At 41.8% G+C, this 20,762-nt stretch overlaps 1 protein-coding gene, 1 non-coding gene and 2 pseudogenes across 2 annotated transcripts in view; all 4 read right to left on the bottom strand.

The window, feature by feature from the left end:
* The window catches only part of LOC141094652 (uncharacterized), an 803,576-nt gene extending 783,995 nt beyond the window's left edge, over positions 1-19,581 (bottom strand). The window contains exons 1-2 of the transcript XR_012233147.1: positions 19,457-19,581; positions 17,593-17,700 (exon numbers count right to left, since the gene is read on the bottom strand). The gene's annotated coding sequence lies outside the window, so the exon portion shown is untranslated. The remainder of the gene's footprint in view (positions 1-17,592; positions 17,701-19,456) is intronic.
* Positions 3,068-3,240, bottom strand: LOC141094975 (U2 spliceosomal RNA; annotated as a pseudogene).
* Positions 9,324-9,535, bottom strand: LOC141095010 (U2 spliceosomal RNA; annotated as a pseudogene).
* LOC141094954 (U2 spliceosomal RNA) lies at positions 16,283-16,469 on the bottom strand. Its single transcript, XR_012233221.1, has one exon. It is a non-coding gene; the product is annotated as a U2 spliceosomal RNA (small nuclear RNA).
* Positions 19,582-20,762: the final 1,181 nt, after the last annotated feature.

Genomic DNA, 20,762 nt, shown 5'->3' with positions numbered 1-20,762 from the left:
CCTTGGGGTTCTGAGACTGTTGGGTAGCTTCTTGTGGGGCTGCGGCTGCCAGCGCTGGTACAGGATGATGAGGGGCTCAGTTTCACCAGTTGGACAATTGTGTCATCTGCAGATTCTTCCTCACTCTGGTCAAAGTCACCCTGACCACCTTCATCTTCAGACTCCGAGGAGTCTTCACTCCTTTCCATCTTGGGGGTTTTAGACAGGCTGGCTGACTCCCCTTCTTCCCCTTGCAATGTGACAGTCATGTCAGGGATATCTTCTGTCACCTCTTCCTTATTGTCATCCACATTCTCCTGGTCTTCAGACAGCTGCTGCAGCACTTCAAAGCTGGGCTTCTTTCTTGCACTAGATCTTGTGCTTCTGCTCATCCCAGAAGTCTTTGCTTCCTGCTTTGCATAGTCCTGCCTTTTTTCCTTTCCATGTACTTTCTGCACAGAGCTCAGTCTGCTCTTCCTGGTCTGCCTCTGCACTGTAGTCCAGGTGGCGCCGTCAGTGTCTGTGACCTCTTCCTGAACTCTCCTCTCAGAGCTTGCCTCGCTCCTGCTAGCAGCCCCCACCTTTTTTTCAGTGGAAACTTCTCTCTGCTCGGCTGCAGGCTTGTGTGTAATCACAGGCAATGACTCAGCACTTCTCTCCTCAGCAGACACACTGCTCCTGCCAGGGGCCCCCACCTTTTCTTCACTAGCTGTCTGTGGAATCTCTCTCTGAACGTCTTCAGGCTTGTGTGTTCTCACAGGTAGTGACTCAGCACTTTTCTCCTCAGCCAGAATCCTATTCACTATCCTGTCTCTGACACGTTGCTCTAATCTCTCCTTGTGCTCTTTCTGAAACTTCTCTCTCTGCTCTTTATATTCAGCTTCTAGCTGCTTTCTCTCAGCCTTCTCCTCTTCAGTCATTTCCTCCACAAAATCCACAAGATGATCTGGGTCAGGCATTACAAAATTCCTCCTAGCAGCTCCTGCATATGTGTTGTGTCTAAGGTTACAGTCCTTAAAGGCATGTCCCCCTACCCCACACAGGTTACACACAATCTCATTTGTGCACTGGCTACTAGGATGACCGACCTCACCACACTTTCTGCACACCACCTGGCTTCCAGCAGGGCAGTCTGCCTGTGTATGGCCATACACCCAGCAGTGCCTGCAGAACCTGGGAGCATTAGGGAAGAAGAGAAAACCTCTCTCCTTCCCTATGGAAAAGTTACAGGGGGGATAATGAATTCCTCCTGGCTCATCCATGCTTTCTGAGAACTTTACCATAAATCTGTACTTTCCTGTCCACAGCCCAACCTCATTCATGACCTTGGTAGGAGGTCTACATACCTTGCAATGTTTATTCAAAAATATACAGATCAGCTCCAGAGGCACATGAGGGTTATACATCATCAGGGTGAGAGGCAGCTCCTTATCTGAATACAGGATGGTGAAGGTCAGCCCATCCAGCACAGTGTTCTCCACGTTCTGCTTCAGTCCCATAGAGATTGTTGCACGCTGCAATAGAAGAAAGAACAAGAGTAAATTTGGATCTGAACTGCTGCAAACACAGAATCTCCTCTTTTCTCAGCTTCAGAACTCCAAAAAGAACGTTGTTCACAAAAAATCCCAAGGGAAAATCATCTTCACATCCGGCATCTATATCGATCCGGATACCATGCTTCACCCGGGTTTCCCCAGGCTCAGCAAAGCGAATTCTAACCATCGCTGCTCGTGTCTGCAAAGTCCCCTCTCAAAGCAAAAGCAGCAAAAGCTGCAGTGCTGAGAAGGACAAAAAGCACAGACTCTCCCAGCCAAGATCTACACTTGATCTTAGCCAAAAGGCCGAGAAGCGATAACCAGAAATGGTTTGCCGCTTGCAAGGCCACAGGGCTTAAGACAGGCACCCATTGTGGAGAATGACACAGACACCACCCTGAGGAAGACATTCAAACCAAGTCTGGGCGCATAACAAAAGCGCAGGCGGCTGATTTTTTTTTTTTTTTTTCTTCCCAGGATTCCACTCCACGCGCTTTTAATTTGCATAGGCCAACCCCTTTTTTGTTAGGCCACCCTCCCCTCATGGTCAAACGCGCTTCAGTACTAGGAAAGAGGCCAGAGGAGCACTGCTCCTACACCGCCCCCTCTACTACCCTCCCTAAATGAAAGGTCTTGCTTTAACTCTCCTGGTGCCAGATATTGTAACCAGGAGGCGAGCATGGCCCACCTGTCTGCTCAGGCTCACTCAGCAGACTGAAGCTGACTACTACTGCGCAGCTGCTACAGACTGTGGGCTGCCCATTGTGACACGTGGTCCCATTGTGACACGTGGTCCCATTGTGACACGTGGTCGAACACATCCAAGCATTGTGTGCTATGAATGGCATGATTCCTATCACAGTGTTCCATGGATGGAACACATCCTATTTACTGCAGGCAAGCAGCGCACCTAGCTGCTGTTGCTGCTGCTGCTGCTACTACAAGCCACTAGAATACCGTCCGTCTGTCACACAGGTGGACGTAGGCCAAACATTCAAATAACTCGACAGATAAATCGTTGCTTTTCCATTTAATTCATATATGAATTAATTCAAAATTGAACAGTAAATTTCAAAGTTGGAAGGCCACAAGAGGGGGACAATGTTTCAAAAATGAAGTGACATACAGTATCATTGCATGAGGGATGTGGTAGGAATTGAATGCTTGAATTAAGACTGGGGAAGTACTGAGGCGAAGGGGCTGCAGGCCTTGTAGCAGGTGGGTGTGCAGAAATGTAGCTATCCAAAGCCAAACACATTACTGCAGCTTGTCACACCTATACCTACCAAGCAGCAAAGGCCAAGATAGATCGTTATTTTACGGACACATTGAATACAGTGCAATGCCTCCCATATAGCGGTGAATAAGAGTAGTAGTAGTAGAAGAGTTGGTCAAGTTAAATCCAGGCTAAGGAATTGGAAATGTGCAACTTGGACCAAGAAAAACTAATTGCAGAGCAGCGACATTTGAAAAAAGCATTCAAATCATGCTTTGAAAACACTACTTGCTTATCCCGATTTCAATTCAATCTGTCTTTGGAAACCGCTTAAGAGAGTGAGTGCACCATTCCCAGAGAAACTGCCATACTGGGCTGATACGTGGAGTGAAGTGAGCAAGCTCTTTTTCCATCTCCCTGTTCTAAAAATCCATTTAATATATGGTCCCCAGATAGGGGACGTATCAGATATTAAACTGATAAGAACAGATTTTTTTCTTTTTTATTTGTTCTTTTTTTTACTTTTTGTTCTTTCTTTTATTTCTCTTGTTTCTCAATCTGTTCGTGTTACAAGGTTCCACAGATGAAAGTTCCATAGACTCTTTGCTCGTTTTTTCCCATTTCTCTTCAAATCTAATAGGTAATAGATGTATATCTCACTTAATGCTAGTTTGATACATTCATTTTCACTTATGTAATCCTTTTTAAAAAGCAATATATTTCGGACTTTCCATAGCGCACTTTTTATACCATTTATCATTATCCAGATGACTCGTTCTTTTTCTTTGGACTGACATGTAAAATTTCCATATAAAACAACTTCATGATTTAAGAACTTAAGACCAGTAACAAACTTTAAAAGACTTCCAACTTCCTTCCAAACATTTTGGGCATAGTAACAGTTCCAAAAGGTGTGTAAAACAGTTTCTTCTCCAACACAGCCTGTCCTAGGACATCTTGCAGTATTGCACAATCCCCTTCTATGTTGAAAAAACCTAACAGGAACACATTCTTGCACTATTGCCCAGGCCAAGTCTTTATATTCATTTGTTAAATAAGGTGCATAAGTCATTCTCCAAATTCTTCCACTTTTGCTGTATGTGAAATTAACAACTGCAGACATGGTTTCCTTCCTTCTAATCTCTAGAGCCAATCTTCTTGAGTTTGACAGCGTCTGAACATCCATTTCAGGTAAGTTAAAAAGTCTAATTGTTTTCTCCAACAGAACATATTGCTTTGGTGGTGTAATTAAAACTGGAGAATTTTGTGACAAACTTATCCACTTTCTCTTCCTGAAGATATCTCCAGCAGCATACCTTAAATAAAAAGACCAATGAGTTCTTGTATTGATCACTTTTAAGCAGAAGCTAAAGTACTTTAGGTACAGAAATGTTTTAACATTTGGGATATTCTTTCCACCATACTTGTGTTGTTTGTACATTATCTCTCTTCGCACTTTCTCCATTTTAGATCCCCACACGAACAGAAAAATTTGTCTCTGCATAAACTTCACTGTACTGTCTTCGGGGGGTACACCATATTTAAAAACAGCATTATTGGTAACAATAGAGACTTAATAATTAGATTTTTTCCTTCCATTGATAACTTTCTTAGTTTCCATAGACTTATCTTTTTCTGTACTCTCTCTTTCACCAACTGCCAGCTTTCTTCTCCATCATTCTTGTTAGTGAACACTACGCCTAAGATTTTAATTTTGTCACTTCTGATTTTTAGCTGAGGAATCTGCGCATCGGACCAATCACCAAAGCCAAGACATTCGCTCTTCTCCAAGTTCAGTTTAAAGGCAGACGCTAGACAAAAGAAATCAGTAATCCTTACTGCTCTTCTTAGCGACTGTTCTGAGTCGCATAGGATTGTGATATCATCCATGTACCCTAATGATTTAGTACTCAGTCCATTTCCACCTGGTATAGGTACACCTTTCACCATCTTTTCTCTCCTCAGCATTGCCAATAAAGGTTAGATTGCGCAGATAAAGAGCAGAGGCGAGAGTGGGCAGCCTTGTTTGACGCCAGACTGTAAAAAAACTTCTGCAGATAAGAAACCATTAATTAAAATCTTGCTAAAACTTTCTTCATACAAAAGTGCAATGTGCTTAATGAAAACATCCGGGAATTTAATTTTCTTTAAAACAGAATATAAGTACTTATGAGAGACTCTGTCGTATGCTTTCTGAAAATCCAAGGACAGGAGAGCTAACCTTTGCTTCCGCTCTTGCTGGTACCATATTGCGTCCCGTATGATATTTAGATTTTCAGCAATTGTACGACCAGGCACACCACACACCTGGTCTGGATGCACAACCTTTTCAATCACTTTCTTCATCCTATTAACAAGAATTTTTGCCATGATTTTGTAGTCTACGTTGAGCAACGTGATTGGTCTCCAGTTCTCTAAATTCGTCTTTTCTCCTTTTTTAAAAAGTAAATTGACCACACCACTTCTCCAAGACTCTGGCAATTTGTCACATTGAAAGGCGGCTTTAAAAATCTCAAACAGGTCATCTTTTAAAATCTCCCAAAAGGTTAAATAAAATTCAATTGGTAAACCATCCGTACCCGGCGTTTTCCCTCTAGAAAAACTTTTAATTGCACTTATTAGTTCAGCTTCGCAGATCTCTTCAATTAACAAGTCTTGGTCTTCCTTTTCTAGGTGTTTCTGCAGTGAATTTAAAGCATCAGGTAAAAAATCCTCCTCAATTTTCTTTTCAGTAAAAAGGTTTTGATAGAATTTTTGCGCTATGTCCAACAGTCCATTTTTTGTTGTTTCACCATCAAGTTCTTTAATCAGTTCTTTGTGTTCTAAAGATTTTTTAAAAAAGAACCTGGAACATGTTTCATTCTTCTCCATATGTTCTACTTTTGCATTAAAAATTATTTCTTTGCCTTTCCGTTCTATTGCTTTTCTGATGTCTTCCTTGACTTGTAAAATTACATCTTCCATTTCTATCCCAGCATTTCTGAGTTTGTACCCTGTTTGCAATTTTGTATTCAGGTCTTTAAACCATTTTTGTTTCTGTCTAGCCTTCTTTCTGCCAGCTGAGAGAAAAAAATGTCTAATTTGAGTCTTCACAAACTCCCACCATTCTAAAATTTTTCTGTAATTGCGTTTTTTTCCTTGTAGCTTTTTATAAAAATTCAAAAAATCCACTTTTATGCTTTCATCTTCTAACAGTAGAGTGTTCAATTTCCAGACTCCTCGCCCTTTCTCCAGAATGGGCAATTGTAGGTGAGCAATTAAAGTTTTGTGGTCGGAAAAGATGTTACCTGTTAGATCCACATTATTAACTTTGACACTTCGTGATGTCAGCACAAAGTCTATTCTTGATTTTATGAGATTGTTCTCCCAAGTGTATCCTGGATCTGAAGTATTCTTCTCTCTCCAGACGTCTTTCAGGTAAGTATCCTCAATCAGGTTTTTTAACTGCCTCTCTGTCTTGTCTTTTCTCCTAGTACCTGATGTCCTATTTTCATCTGCCAGGATACAATTGAAGTCACCACCAACCACAGTTGGTTCAGAACCAGGTATAAAGAGTTTTATTTTATCAAATAGAGTGGCTCTTTCTTCTTTAATTGGAGATGCATACATATTGATCAGCTTGAGCTCGGATCCACCGTAGTTAACATTTACCACTAGTGCACGCCCAGGTTCAACTTCCGTGAATGAGATAACTTTAAAGTCATAGTTTTTAAACAGAATGCTAACTCCAGTAGCACGTGATCCATTTTCACCGGACCAAATGGAAGGTCCGTTCGCCCAATCTTCCCTTAGCTTGTTATAGTTAGGGTCATGGTCAATACCGCATTCTTGTTATAAAAAGATGTCAGCATCTAAAGTTTTCAAATATGAAAATAAAGCAGCTCTCTTGACAGAGCCCTTTAAGCTCCTCACATTCAGTGAGGCAATTTTGAGCATAGCCATAGGTCATTTAAGCAGAGCTTGAGTCAGTATCTGTCATGAAAGCAACAGGAGTAGGAGGACCCTCCGAGACATCAGTGTCTGAGTACTCCTTGATGTTTACTGGGTCAGAAGGGTTTACAGGTAGAGGAACTGGGATCATCCGGGTAGGTGAATACTTAGGGAGGGATGTTTTAATGCGCCCCGGAGGTCTTTTTTTGGCGCTCTCCCCTTTTTTTTGCAAATCTGATTTCTCCTTTTTCCTTTTCCTCAAAACCTCCAGGTCCATGTCCTCCTCTTCGTCCTCACCACCTGCCTCCTTGGACAGATCTTCTCCTCTTTCAACTTCAGGCTCAGCAGGTTCCTCCTCCACCATCTGACCATCTGGAATCTCCGACCAGTCCCTGGGAACCACGCTATCCCCAGGAGGGTCCCCTGGAGGGTTCCCGGATGGGTCCCTGGAAGAGTCTTTAGACTTATCTTGCTGCTCCTCAGGATTTGCCCGCTTCATAGAGGGTTCCCCTCGAGTAGCATCTGCATAAGTAAAATTTTTCCTCAATGGACAATCCCTAAAAGAGTGTCCAGGAACACGACAAATGTTACAGATCATCTGGTTTGGGCAGTTCAAAGTGACATGTCCATTCTGATAGCATTTTTTGCAAAGGGCGTTCTCCTCCTTGCAGCTCTCGAAAGAGTGCCCAAAGTCCATACACTTCCTGCAGAAGATAGGCATCCCAGGATAGAAGAGTCTTCCTCTCTCTCTGCCAATTAGGAAGTTCTGAGGTGGATGATTCAGTCCACCAATTCCCAGACCTTCTCTCAGCTTCATGATGAACTTATATTTTCCAGTCCACAATCTCTCTGAGTTCATGATTTTGTGAGAGAAGTGGACCTCAGAGCAATAGTTCCAGAGAAAAGCTGCCACATCTCCTTCAGGGACATGAGGGTTGTTCATATGAACCACAACAGATTTCTCTTCTGCCAGGCAGAGGGTCACAAAGTGGAGTCCTCTAAGCTCTTCCTCTTGCAGTCTCAGCTTGATCTGATGGTAAAGATTCTGAGATGCCACTTCAGAGGTCAGGGTGAGAACAAAGTGTCCAGGAGCATCTTGAAGTGCCAGAATGTTTTCTCTTTTCACCTGCAGGATCTCAAGCAGGACCTTCCTCACGAAGAAAGACAGGGAGAACTTGTCACGGGCTCGCTCTTCAACTTCAACCTTGAAGGAGTTCTTGATCTTCAAATCGCCAGCTCCAGCAGAACGGAGAGTAGCCGATGTCGCCATCGCCATAATCGGGTAGGTCGATCGCCTTCTTGGTTCTCGTCAGCACGCACACCTCCTATAGCAGCATGAGGCTTAAGACAGTAAAACTGCCGATGCCTCAAGGCCGAAGGTGCGATAGGCTTTTGAGACTTTCAGCCACAACACTTGGTTGTAGCCAAAAGGCCGAGAAGCGATAACCAGAAATGGTTTGCTGCTTGCAAGGCCACAGGGCTTAAGACAGGCACCCATTGTGGAGAATGACACAGACACCACCCTGAGGAAGACATTCAAACCAAGTCTGGGCGCATAACAAAAGCGCAGGCGGCTGATTTTTTTTTTTTTTTCCCAGGATTCCACTCCATGCGCTTTTAATTTGCATAGGCCAACCCCTTTTTTGTTAGGCCACCCTCCCCTCACGGTCAAACGCACTTCAGTACTAGGAAAGAGGCCAGAGGAGCACTGCTCCTACACCGCCCCCTCTACTACCCTCCCTAAATGAAAGGTCTTGCTTTAACTCTCCTGGTGCCAGATATTGTAACCAGGAGGCGAGCATGGCCCACCTGTCTGCTGAGGCTCACTCAGCAGACTGAAGCTGACTACTACTGCACAGCTGCTACAGACTGTGGGCTGCCCATTGTGACACGTGGTCCCATTGTGACACGTGGTCCCATTGTGACACGTGGTCGAACACATCCAAGCATTGTGTGCTATGAATGGCATGATTCCTATCACAGTGTTCCATGGATGGAACACATCCTATTTACTGCAGGCAAGCAGCGCACCTAGCTGCTGCTGCTGCTGCTACAAGCCACTAGAATACCGTCCGTCTGTCAGACAGGTGGACGTAGGCCGAACATTCAAATAACTCGCCAGATAAATCGTTGATTTTCCATTTAATTCATATATGAATTAATTCAAAATTGAACAGTAAATTTCAAAGTTGGAAGGCCACAAGAGGGGGACAATGTTTCAAAAATGAAGCGACATATCATTGCATGAGGGATGTGGTAGGAATTGAATGCTTGAATTAAGACTGGGAAAGTACTGAGGCGAAGGGGCTGCAGGCCTTGTAGCAGGTGGGTGTGCAGAAATGTAGCTATCCAAAGCCAAACACATTACTGCAGCTTGTCACACCTATACCTACCAAGCAGCAAAGGCCAAGATAGATCGTTATTTTACGGACACATTGAATACAGTGCAATGCCTCCCATATAGCGGTGAATAAGAGTAGTAGTAGTAGTAGAAGAGTTGGTCAAGTTAAATCAAGGCTAAGGAATTGGAAATGTGCAACTTGGACCAAGAAAAACTAATTGCAGAGCAGCGACATTTGAAAAAAGCATTCAAATCATGCTTTGAAAACACTACTTGCTTATCCCGATTTCAATTCAATCTGTCTTTGGAAACCGCTTAAGAGAGTGAGTGCACCATTCCCAGAGAAACTGCCATACTGGGCTGATACGTGGAGTGAAGTGAGCAAGCTCTTTTTCCATCTCCCTGTTCTAAAAATCCATTTAATATATGGTCCCCAGATAGGGGACGTATCAGATATTAAACTGATAAAAAAACAGATTTTTTTTTTTTTTTTTTACCATGTCAGATCGGTTGTAATTTCCACCATCAAGTTAGCTACTTAAAGCTCTTTCCGGTATGTAACCTCTCATCATATCATGGCGTTTTATATAAAAAGTTTTTTCATTTTAAACTCAGGTTAAAAAGATTGAATTGAAACCAAACAATACACACATAGTTAACAATTTAAGCTAAAGGAAAAAAACATGTTAAACCATTTATCTATACCTTACCAAAAACCTCTATTTATCTATACATTACCAGGAATCTCCATTTCTTAAACTTCCATACCCCTTCCGCATCGATGGCACCACGTTTCTTGTCCCATAGGTAGATGACATACATACGAGACAAAATCAATTTTAAAACTTCATTAACTGTCATCTTTTTCCTTTTAAAAACTAACAGATTCCTTGCGTCCCATAGGCTTTCCATTACACACACAGTCAATAACCATAACACTCTATCTTTCAAGCTAATACATGCTCCCATTCCAAACATTGCAACCTTCCAATTGACAAAAGTCACACCTGCTAATCCATTACACAGCGTGCTCATTCCTCTCCACACATCATAAGCAAATTCACAATCCCACAGCATATGTCTGACAATCTCTCTTGAACCACATCCATCTCTTGGACACACATCAGTCTTAATCAGATCTCTCCTCTTCTGCACATCCCTTACAGGTAGTATGTCATGCAGAACCATCCATGCAATATCTTTCTGTCTATTGGACATACCTTGCGTTCCCAACTTTTTCCACATATTTGGCACATCCTCCCCTCTCAAGCCATCGATATTACACACCATCTCTCTATGTCTCACCATTTTAATGATCTTTTTCTTATTTACAAAGTCAATCATACTCTGATCCATCAGATCGTACTTCCTAATGACTTTCTCAACTCTTTCATACCACACCGGGCACCTGAAAGCAACAGGTACTGTAGCATCTCTTTTGATCCAATTCAACTTGTAAAACATCCAACCAGCGGAGTATCTTACCATACAAGCACATTTGTTCCCCTTACCCATACAAATCACGAGCATTTTGATATAACTTACCCCTAGAAAAAAATCAATATTTGGAAAATCTAAACCACCATTCACACACATCTTATACACATGCTCTCTTTTTAACTTCTCCATTCGACTCCCCCAGAGGAAAGTAAAAATAATTTTTTCAGTTTTTTTAATTTTTCTAGAAGCCGAGGGGTACACATTGGCAACAAAAAGCAAAATCGGAAGCACCACTGCTTTGATAATCAAAATCTTCCCTGTCAATGTCAGCTCCCTCAACTTCCAGAAATTTAATTTTTGTGCTATTCTCTTTCCGCAGTCGTCCCAACTCTCATTCCCCTTTAAGTTGTCATTGAATTTAATTCCCAGTACCTTGATAGCTCCATCTTCACATTTTACCTCATCCAATTTAATGCTGTTATCACCAAAGCATTTAAAGGAGCATTTAGCCCAATTTATTTTAAAGGCTGAGGCCCTGGAAAACATATTCAATAAGTACTTTGCCCTATTCATTGCAGCCATATTTTCACTCACAATGACCACATCGTCCATATATCCCAATATTCTCAGATCTTTCCCACCACTTCCAGGAATCAAAACACCTTTCATAAACTTGTCACTCCTTATCATGCACAAAAGAACCTCAATCACACTTATAAATAAAATGGGTGACATAGGACACCCTTGTCTCACACCAGACGTTACCTTAACCTTATTACTCAAAAATCCATTCACCAGAATTTCACTTGACACATTCCAATACAGGCTTCTCACACAACTCACAAAATTCATAGAAAAACCCATTTTCGCTAAGACATTAAACATAAAGACGTGTGACACCCTATCAAATGCTTTTTCAAAATCCACAGAAAAAAATCATACATTTCAGTTTGCGGCCCAAACAATCACCAATCACATCCCTTAACAACACTAAATTTTCATTCATCGTTCTTCCAGGTATTGCACACACCTGATCCTCACCAATTACTTTCCCAATCATATCTCTCATCCTGTTTGCTAACAACTTACTGAAAACCTTATAATCAGCATTTAGAAGGGTGATCGGCCTCCAATTTCCCAAGTCCTTCCGGTCTCCCTTCTTGTGAATCAATACAACCACTCCTTCTCTCATTGATTCACTCAGTACATTGTTATAAAACATATACTTACCTACTTCCAACAAATCATTTCCCATAATATCCCACTCTTTCACATACAGCTCTATAGGCAACCTGTCTTTCCCAGGCGTTTTATTCTTACCTGCAGACATTACAACCTTCTTCACTTCATCCAACACAATTCCATCATCCATCAAATCACTCTCATCCTCAGTTAGCCGTCCTTCCAATTTACCCAACATTTCAGCCATCAAACCTTCATCCATCCATTTGGCCCCATACAACTCCTTATAAAACAATTCAACCTCATTCATCACATCCTCACCATACACACACACACCATTCCCATTCATCACCTCATCCATATCAACTTTCTTACCAAAAGTTTTTTTGAAGAAAAACCTAGTACACTTCTCATTCTTTTCCAAATGCTCAATCTTAGACCTATATATCATCTCCTTACCTTTCTCATTCATAAACTTCTTAATCTCATTCTTGACCTGACACATCAAATCATCCACCTCAACTCCAATCATACTCAGTTTTCTCAGCCACTCTAATCTCATACCCAATTCGTTAAATTTTTCTCTATTATACACACCTTTTTTCCTTCCCCACTTCTTAAAGAAAAAACCTATTTCCTTCTTCATCCAGTCCCACCATTCCAACACATTCACAAAATCTCTTTTTCTATGTTTCCACTTCGCATACATCCGTCTAAAGGCTATCATGATCCGTTCATCATCTAACAGACGTACATTTAGCTTCCATACCCCACGACCATGCGCAAAAGACACCTTACCTTCCAAACGCGCACGCAAAATAACATGGTCAGAAAAAGGAACATCTTCCTGTTGAAAATGCTTACAGACAATGTTAGTTGACAACAAAATACGGTCAATTCTCGATTCAATGCCCCCCCTATCAGCTTTGTAAGTGACGGGAGGAGGTTTTCCCAAGAAAAACTCTGCAGCATCAACAAACGAAAAATCCTCAATCAGACCCCTCAACTTTTTCCCAGTGACATCCACATGCACACCTTCAGTGACACAATTAAAATCACCAACAAAGACAACAGGTATTCTCCCATGCAGAAAAAAAGACAATTTCTCAAAAAGTTCCAATCGCTCTTCTTTATCAATCGAAGAATACACATTCACAATCTTAAACCTCCACCCTCTACAAGTAATCTCACACATAACACACCTTCCTGGCTCTATAACTGTATAACCTTCAATTTTAATATTTTTATTAGCAATTAAAATTCCAACACCACTATTTTTATTAATAACTGAACCAGACCAAATACATTGGCCATGTGGCCACACACTGTCATCCAGAGAGTCAGAAATTCCGCATTCCTGAATGCAGTAAACATAGTCCTTAAGGGTTCCCAAATAATCTAAAATAAAGGCCCTCCTTTGTGCCGACTTTATTAGTCGCACGTTCAGTGACGATATTGCCAACTGAGCAGGTTGGGAACCCATCGCTCCAGGTTTTTAGGAAGATCACGACCACAGCCCCATCTGGTCTTCAGCCTTTCCCGTCTTGAGGGGTAACACCGGATGTGCAGACGGTGTACCCCAAGTCTTCCCCTAAAAAACGGACACCTTGGGGTTCTGAGACTGTTGGGTAGCTTCTTGTGGAGCTGCGGCTACCAGCGCTGGTACAGGATGATGAGGGGCTCAGTTTCACCAGTTGGACAATTGTGTCATCTGCAGATTCTTCCTCACTCTGGTCAAAGTCACCCTGACCACCTTCATCTTCAGACTCCAGGGAATCTTCACTCCATTCCATCTTGGGGGTTTTAGACAGGCTGGCTGACTCCCCTTCTTCCCCTTGCAATGTGACTGTCATGTCAGGGATATCTTCTGTCACCTCTTCCTTATTGTCATCCACATTCTCCTGGTCTTCAGACAGCTGCTGCAGCACTTCAAAGCTGGGCTTCTTTCTTGCACTAGATCTTGTGCTTCTGCTCATCCCAGAAGTCTTTGCTTCCTGCTTTGCATAGTCCTGCCTTTTTTCCTTTCCATGTACTTTCTGCACAGAGCTCAGTCTGCTCTTCCTGGTCTGCCTCTGCACTGTAGTCCAGGTGGCGCCGTCAGTGTCTGTGACCTCTTCCTGAACTCTCCTCTCAGAGCTTGCCTCGCTCCTGCTAGCAGCCCCCACCTTTTTTCCAGTGGAAACTTCTCTCTGCTCGGCTGCAGGCTTGTGTGTAATCACAGGCAATGACTCAGCACTTCTCTCCTCAGCAGACACACTGCTCCTGCCAGGGGCCCCCACCTTTTCTTCACTAGCTGTCTGTGGAATCTCTCTCTGAACGGCTTCAGGCTTGTGTGTTCTCACAGGTAGTGACTCAGCACTTTTCTCCTCAGCCAGCATCCTATTCACTATCCTGTCTCTGACACGTTGCTCTAATCTCTCCTTGTGCTCTTTCTGAAACTTCTCTCTCTGCTCCTTATATTCAGCTTCCAGCTGCTTTCTCTCAGCCTTCTCCTCTTCAGTCATTTCCTCCACAAAATCCACAAGATGATCTGGGTCAGGCATTACAAAATTCCTCCTAGCAGCTCCTGCATATGTGCTGGGTCTAAGGTTACAGTCCTTAAAGGCATGACCCCCTACCCCACACAGGTTACACACAATCTCATTTGTGCACTGGCTACTAGGATGACCGACCTCACCACACTTTCTGCACACCACCTGGCTTCCAGCAGGGCAGTCTGCCTGTGTATGGCCATACACCCAGCAGTGCCTGCAGAACCTGGGAGCATTAGGGAAGAAGAGAAAACCTCTCTCCTTCCCTATGGAAAAGTTACAGGGGGGATAATGAATTCCTCCTGGCTCATCCATGCTTTCTGAGAACTTTACCATAAATCTATACTTTCCTGTCCACAGCCCAACCTCATTCATGACCTTGGTAGGAGGTCTACATACCTTGCAATGTTTATTCAAAAATATGCAGATCAGCTCCAGAGGCACATGAGGGTTATACATCATCAGGGTGAGAGGCAGCTCCTTATCTGAATACAGGATGGTGAAGGTCAGCCCATCCAGCACAGTGTTCTCCACGTTCTGCTTCAGTGTCCCATAGAGATTGTTGCAAGCTGCAATAGAAGAAAGAACAAGAGTAAATTTGGATCTGAACTGCTGCAAACACAGAATCTCCTCTTTTCTCAGCTTCAGAACTCCAAAAAGGACGTTGTTCACAAAAAATGCCAAGAGAAAATCATCTTCACGTCCGGCATCTATATCGATCCGGATACCATGCTTCACCCGGGTTTCCCCAGGCTCAGCAAAGCGAATTTTAACCATCGCTGCTCGTGTCTGCAAAGTCCCCTCTCAAAGAAAAAGCAGCAAAAGCTGCAGTGCTGAGAAGGACAAAAAGCACAGACTCTCCTAGCCAAGATCTACACTTGATCTTAGCCAAAAGGCCGAGAAGCGATAACCAGAAATGGTTTGCCGCTTGCAAGGCCACAGGGCTTAAGACATGCACCCATTGTGGAGAATGACACAGACACCACCCTGAGGAAGACATTCAAACCAAGTCTGGGCGCATAACAAAAGCGCAGGCGGCTGATTTTTTTTTTTTTTTCCCCCAGGATTCCACTCCACGCGCTTTTAATTTGCATAGGCCAACCCCTTTTTTGTTAGGCCACCCTCCCCTCACGGTCAAACGCGCTTCAGTACTAGGAAAGAGGCCAGAGGAGCACTGCTCCTACACCGCCCCCTCTACTACCCTCCCTAAATGAAAGGTCTTGCTTTAACTCTCCTGGTGCCAGATATTGTAACCAGGAGGCGAGCATGGCCCACCTGTCTGCTGAGGCTCACTCAGCAGACTGAAGCTGACTACTACTGCGCAGCTGCTACAGACTGTGGGCTGCCCATTGTGACACGTGGTCCCATTGTGACACGTGGTCCCATTGTGACACGTGGTCAAACACATCCAAGCATTGTGTGCTATGAATGGCATGATTCCTATCACAGTGTTCCATGGATGGAACACATCCTATTTACTGCAGGCAAGCAGCGCACCTAGCTGCTGCTGCTGCTACAAGCCACTAGAATACCGTCCGTCTGTCAGACAGGTGGACGTAGGCCGAACATTCAAATAACTCGCCAGATAAATCGTTGATTTTCCATTTAATTCATATATGAATTAATTCAAAATTGAACAGTAAATTTCAAAGTTGGAAGGCCACAAGAGGGGGACAATGTTTCAAAAATGAAGCGACATACAGTATCATTGCATGAGGGATGTGGTAGGAATTGAATGCTTGAATTAAGACTGGGGAAGTACTGAGGCGAAGGGGCTGCAGGCCTTGTAGCAGGTGGGTGTGCAGAAATGTAGCTATCCAAAGCCAAACACATTACTGCAGCTTGTCACACCTATACCTACCAAGCAGCAAAGGCCAAGATAGATCGTTATTTTACGGACACATTGAATACAGTGCAATGCCTCCCATATAGCGGTGAATAAGAGTAGTAGTAGTAGAAGAGTTGGTCAAGTTAAATCAAGGCTAAGGAATTGGAAATGTGCAACTTGGACCAAGAAAAACGAATTGCAGAGCAGCGACATTTGAAAAAAGCATTCAAATCATGCTTTGAAAACACTACTTGCTTATCCCAATTTCAATTCAATCTGTTTTTGGAAACCGCTTAAGAGAGTGAGTGCACCATTCCCAGAGAAACTGCCATACTGGGCTGATACGTGGAGTGAAGTGAGCAAGCTCTTTTTCCATCTCCCTGTTCTAAAAATCCATTTAATATATGGTCCCCAGATAGGGGACGTATCAGATATTAAACTGATAAGAACAGATTTTTTTTAATTTGGCTATCCCCAATATAGGGATAAAACCGTTTATTTAAAATTTTAACAGATTACAAAGATTAAAACAAATATAATTCAAATAAGTCAATGAAACTTATACAATTCAAAAGAGAGATCATATCAAATTATTAGGTTCCATTGGTCGACAATCCATTTTTTGGATACATGTACATTTTGTTTTTTATCCATTAAATAGTAGGTGTACATATCACATAAGCAGAGTTCTGAAACATTGTCCACTGAAAAAACATCTTGATTAAAAACAGCAATATTTCGTGCTTTCCAGAGAGCTGACTTGGCACAGTTGACTGTCTTCCAAGCCATTATTTGCTGGTCCATGGTGGGGCATTTCATAAGTCCATATAGCACCGTTTTATAATTAAAGTCCTTGAGGTCTGCCACTCTTTCCAGCAAGGGGAGCAGTCTTCTCCAGAGGTCTTTAGCAAATTTACATGACCACAATAGATGTTCCACTGTTTCCTCATCCTGGCATCCGACTCTTGGGCAGATGGCAGACCTCACAAATCCTCTTCTGTATTGGAATGCCCGGCAAGGAAGACAGCTGTGCGCGCAACTCCAAGCCAGATCTCTCTGTATATTAAAAAGATTAAAACCATTAATCATTTTCCAGATAGATGTAGATTTTTCATCATCATATCTTTCAATATTGCATATTTCCTCATTTTTTCGTATCTCTTTAATTAGTTTTTTACTGTCTTTTAATTCTTCTATTTTCTTATTCCCTAAATTAAAATCCGACACTATTTTCCTTAAAATCATATAATGCGCTGGCAAGTTAAAAGCATAGGGAGCAGATAAATTAACTTTATACCATCCAAGATTCCTCATAAAAAAACCAGTATTAAAACGCATAAAAAAGGACCAATAGTGGGTCTTAAAAAAGGCATTAAAACAGTAAACGAAAAAATGGATTAAAAGAAACCTATTAAAATCTGGGAAATCTTTACCACCTTTCGGTTTTGCTTTCATCACAATTTCTCTTTTCAGCTTCTCCATTTTTGAGTTCCAAAAGAAAGTAAAACAAGTTTTAGTTATCTTTTTCAAAACATTAACCGGTGGGGGGAAAACCATACTGAGATACAATAACAGCGGTAAAATCACCATTTTTAAAATCAATACTTTACCCTCCATCGTAAGTTTTCTCATGTTCCACATACATATTTTCGTATTTACTTTCTGTGTAATTGCTTCCCAACTATTATAGCCATCATTTTTTTCCGTGAATAATACACCTAAAATGGTAATGGATTCAGTTATGTCAACGGCTACATCATGTAAAACCATTCCCCCAACACTTAAAATATTACATTTGTTAAAATTAATTTTAAAACCAGAGGCTGAGCAGAAAGTTTGCACTTGATGAAGGGCTTTCGTCAGGGATGGAGCATCACGACATAACACTGCTACATCATCCATGTAACCTACGACCTTAGCCTCCAAACCACCGCTTCCAGGCAAAGGTATTCCACATATCTGGTTATTTCGGCGTAATGCACATAACATCGGTTCCAGCGCACAAATAAAAAGTAGGGGGGACAGGGGGCATCCCTGCTTTACCCCAGACTTTAAGGGTATATCTTGTGTCTTAAAACCATTAACTAAAATCTTACTTGTACAATCTTTGTAAAATGCTTTAAGAGAAAATAAAAAACCTTCCGGTATGCCCATTTTTTCTAAAACTTTAAAAAGATAAAAATGTGAGACACGATCAAATGCTTTTTCAAAGTCGATAGATAAAATCGCCATTTTCCCCTTTCGATCTTTCACATCCTCAATACAGTCTTTCACTAAATTCAGATTATCCCATATACTACGCCCCGGCACCCCACACACTTGATTAGAATGTATAATGTTGCTGATGACTCCTTTTAGACGATTTGCACAGATTTTAGCCATTATTTTATAATCACAATTTAGGAGTGTTATCGGTCTCCAGTTTTCTAATTTTGATTTATTGCCTTTTTTATACAAAAGGGAGACTTCACCTTTCTTCCAAGAATTTAATAAAACCTTACTGGTAAAAACTTCAGTAAACAACTAAAACAAATCATCTTTTAAAATATCACAAAAACATACATAAAATTCAATTGGGATACCATCAGAACCGGGGACTTTGCCTTTTTTAAAACTTTTTATGGTTTTTAAAATCTCTTGTTCTGTTAATGGGTGTAATAAAAACTCTTGTGATGAGGGATCTAAAACAGCTGTTATTTCTTGCAGGGAGTCTTCCATTAGTTTTTTATCTATAATTTTTACATTAAAAAGAGTAGTAAAAAAAACCTCAACTTTCTCCAACATCTGTTTTATATTATTTTCTCCATCTATATAGTCAATTATTACTTTTTCTTTTTTATTTTTCCTAAAAAAATATCTAGAACATTTTTCATTTTCTTCTATGTGCTGTATTCTAGAACGGAAAATTATCTCTTTCCCTTTTTGTTCTAGCCATTTTGAAATCTCTTCTTTTAAGGTTGAAATATCATGTTGTACATCTATCCCATTATCTCTAAGTTTAAATAACATTTGTAAGCGAGTATTTAAAATTCTATATTCTTCATATTTTTCTTTGGCTTTAAAAAGACCCTTTTTAATAAAAAAAATTCCTTATTTTAACTTTCATTCTGTCCCACCATACACTTATAGAAATATTTGGACTTCTTTCTTTTTTACATTTTCTATAAAACTCGGTAAAATCTGATAAAATCTGCGGGTCAGTTAAAAGGGACACGTTCATTTTCCAGCTTTTCTTACCACATTTTTTGTTTTCATTTACTTTTATGCTAAAAGATAAAAGTTTATGGTCTGAAAATAAATTAGTTAAAACTTCACATTTTGCAGGTATTGTTTTATCTGAACCGAAGATAAAATCAATTCTAGAGCTACAATTGGAATTGCTCCAGGTGAAACCGGCTTCCTCCGGGCTGCCTCTATTACACTCTTTATATATATCAATTAGCTTAGCATCTGTCACTATATCATGCAGCATACCTGAGGTTTTATCGTAGTTCCTGCTGACAGAGCTGGAACGCCGGTTTTCACCTTTAAAAATACAATTAAAATCGCCTGCTAAGATAAAAGGTTCAGAGTTATTAATAAATAATGGTAAAAGATCAAGCATTTCGGCTCTTTCATTTTTTTCTGGAGAGCCATAAACATTTAAAAACTGCCATTTAATACCATTAATAAAAGCCTTAACTAATAAAATACGACCTGGTAAAATTTCTTGAATAAAATCTATTAAAACATTCCCTTTAAAAATTATGGCGACCCCTGCTGATCCCGTAGCATTAGATCCGGACCAGACAGATGGCCCACACTTCCACTCATCCTTATATTTTTTGTATGAAATTTCATGTGGGATATTGCATTCCTGCAAAAATAAAACAGATGCAGTAAAACATGTAAGAAAGTTAAAAAGAGCAATTCTCCTTGTTTTAGATTTTATGCCTCTCACATTGAAGGAAATGCCTTTGAGTTCAGCCATCATTAAAAGTATAGGAAGTTTGTTTAAATTTTCTAGAGCAACGGAGTTACCTATCCAACAAACCTGATCAGACCACTGGGCTTTCGCCTCCCTCTTCATCCGATGATACCGTCAGCAGTGTATCCGAGGAGGAGGAAAGATTACCACTTTTTGAAAGACCCGACGCTACAGCCACATAGCTCGGGGAGGGTACTGGCAGAACCTGCTGGGTCTCCATTGGCTGGCCATTTAAATCCTCATCAGGTGGGTCTCCAAGGGGCTCCGCCGCCCCTGTTTGACCTTTAGAAGGTCGTCTTATAGGGGGAGGCTGCGCACAAGGCAGAGCCTCTGAGTCTTCAGAGGCAGCAAGATCCCGGCCCCCAACCGCCGTTACAGCAGGGACCAAGACCTCTGGGGGCTCAGTGTCCACACCCCCTTCCGGAGATGTGTCCATCCGGTCCCCACCTGCCACCTCCTCAGACTCACCCTTTTTTTTCTTTTTCTGCGAAACCACCAATGTCCACTCCGCGCCCTCTGCCTTAGGAGACCCAGGCTGGGTATGTGCCTCGGTGTCGACCTTTGGCCTGTCCCTCTTGGTCTTAGCAACCATACCCCTCTGTTCTTTCTCAGCCATCCTCTTGGACTGCCGCTGCTCCTGCAGCCAAGATTTGGAAACTGGTGGGTTACCTGTCATAGACTCTGGAGAGTTGTCAATCTGTGTTGCGCCCTTCGTCCCTCCAGAGGCTCCAGGTTGTTGTTCCTCCTCCTGAGGGGTGGTCTGATCTGTAGGTTTTTGCCAGGATGTCTTGGACTTCTCCTTCTGCTCGTCTT

This window comes from Dendrobates tinctorius, unplaced genomic scaffold (genome assembly GCF_039654945.1).
Source record: "Dendrobates tinctorius isolate UK_male_01 unplaced genomic scaffold, ASM3965494v1 ptg000065l, whole genome shotgun sequence".
NCBI lineage: Eukaryota > Metazoa > Chordata > Amphibia > Anura > Dendrobatidae > Dendrobates > Dendrobates tinctorius.
The sequence above is the reverse complement of the archived record's forward strand: the minus strand, read 5'-3'. Positions and strand labels throughout refer to the sequence as shown.